Raw genomic sequence first — 2,711 nt, forward strand, 5'->3', positions numbered from 1 at the left:
CACATATAAGTGTGATTATCGGGTGTCCACATACTTTTGGCCATGTAGTGTATTTCACGCTAGAGTGGACACCTCACAGTATACACTCACTAAACCACCGATGTAAAAGTTCCTTCAATTACCCAGAAATATTGTGGGGTTTTTTTTGTCCATTAGTCTACATGAGATACAAAATACTATTTGTCCCCAAAAATATTAATATGGCCATTACAATAATGGGTTAATTAACACTGACTGATAGGAACATGGCCAAGAAAAGGAGAAAAGAAGCCCTTTAACCCATTATAGTATTAAAGGTATATAATAAATGGCAAATCTGTATTTTCTGCTTCTTTTTCTGCCGCCTCCACATCCACCACTCTTATTTAATCAGTACTTACTGACCTTGTCACCTGTCCGAACCTCCAGTGTATTGGTAGGAGTCTGCATTAAAATTCAACCCTCTGGTGAAAATAAAAGCCTTTTAATTTCCCTGTGACATTAAAACTGCATGGCTGCAGGGCATTCTCTGGAGTGCATGCAGTGCTATGCAAATTCTGAGCAAGTAGCAGTGGCAGTGCATGGCTCTCTTTCAAGACTCAGTGTTGTGCTGAGAAAAATGTCATACTGTGAAAGTTTGCAAGATATAATCTCCTTAAAATTGCTTGTAAAAAAATCAAGGCCTGTCACACAGTTTATAATCTTATTCCCTGTTTCTTCTGTTAGGAGGACAAGCGCACGCATGCGCGCGCACACACACACACACACACACACACATGTGCACACACACACACACACACACACACACACACACACACACACACACACATTTATTCAGTATCATCTCAGGAATCTCTTCACCATCCCTCAATCACATGAGCTTATAATTCAATTGGTGCTGTCACTATGCATGAATGGGCTGCTTGAAAGTAAAGTTCATAACTGACAATCATTTAATTACAATCTAAAAATCAAATGAACTGGAGATAGATTAATTAAGTGACATTTGCATGATGATCTGTGATTGATTGCAGTCCCAGTAAACATACATACACTTGACTTTATAACAGTACAGTATGCAGACAGTGTAATCACTCAAGAGGTTAAACTTTAAATAAATGGCTATATTAGAATACTTTCTTTGTAGAAGAACTTATCTGATAATGTCTCTCCTTTTTCAATTTTTAAGTGTCTGCCTGATCATGGGTTCCTTTATTTCCTTACGTAATATTATTATTTTTTTTTATGTGTTTATTTTATGGACCAGCAAATATACTAGTAAAAAAAAAAAAAGAAACAAATTTTCTTAACACGTGTAAAAATTTGTATGAACATAAAAACATTCAACAACTGAGACATTAACTGAACAAGTTTCACAGAAATGGGATAATGAGTCCTTGAACAAGGGGGGGGGGGGGGGTCAATATTAAAAGTAACAGTCAGTATGTGGTGGCCTCCAGCTGCTTTAAGTACTACAGAGCATCTCATCCTCATGGACTGCACAAGATTTGTTAGTTCTTCCTGTGAGATGTTTCTCCACTCTTCCACCAAGGCATTTGCAAGTTTTCGATCACGTCTGGGGGGACACACGGTTACATGTAATTTTCCACTGCAAGGATGATCAGCTGTCCTTCCTGTCTCCCTGTAGCGCTGTCTTAGGCGTCTTACATTACAGACATTACAGTTTATTGCTCTGGACACATCTGCAGTCCTCATGCCTCCCTGCAGCAAATCTATCGCATGTTCACGCAGGTGAGCAGAAACCCTAGACATCTTTCTTCTGGTGTTTTTCAGAGTCAGTAGAAAGGTCTCTTTAGTGTCCTAAGTTATTGTAACTGTGACCGTAATTGCCCGTAAACTGTTCGTGTCTTAAGGACTTTTCCAGAGGTGCATGTGCAATAATTGTTTATGGTTCATTGAACAAGCATGAAAAACATCGTTTAAACCCTTTCCAATAAAGATCTGTAAAGCTTATTTGGATTTTAAAACATTATCTTTAAAAACCCTTTTTTTCTTTTTGTGCAGCACAGACAGAGTTTGTGTATGCTCTGAGGGCTTACAAAGTTTTTCCATCTACCAGTATATATTTTTTTTATTGTTTTGGATTGACCAGAAGTAAATTTACAATTACCAGAAATACAAAAATAAAAGTTTAAATATCATAAAACCCATTTATGTTTGGTTCACGTGGAAATGATTTTCCATCTTAAGGAAGCTCCGATAAAGGGTGAAGGAAATCAATTTTACAAATAAGAATTAAGAAGTATTTTAGGCCATTTTTATTTTCTATTTTAGTCTCTGTGTGTGTGCGTGTGTGTGTGTGTGTGTGTGTGTGTTTGGCTGTCGGTGTTTTAATTATATCATCTTGTTCCAGTTTATATTTGTGCACTGAGTAGCTAATGGAAAAAAAGAATTCGCACATCTTTTTAACGTGAAATTCACTTAAAATTTTGCCAAAAAAAAAAAAAAGTTTGAATGGGAACAAAGTTGGAGTATATAAGTATATAGCACTTGCAGACTGTACTGCCAGAGGCATTCTTGCTCTGATGTGCCTTTTCACTGAGGGAAAAAAAGAGAGTTTAGCATAATGCCTGACAAACAGGAATAATAGCTAGCACCTTATCTGTGCAATCAGGAGAGAATAGATGGTGTTGTCAAATTCCAGCCAGAGAAGTACACAAGGACTTTTACCCAGTGGAAAACAGCCTGTGCTTATTAACTCTGGTTCATAC

Source organism: Ictalurus furcatus, chromosome 10 (genome assembly GCF_023375685.1).
Source record: "Ictalurus furcatus strain D&B chromosome 10, Billie_1.0, whole genome shotgun sequence".
Lineage (NCBI taxonomy): Eukaryota > Metazoa > Chordata > Actinopteri > Siluriformes > Ictaluridae > Ictalurus > Ictalurus furcatus.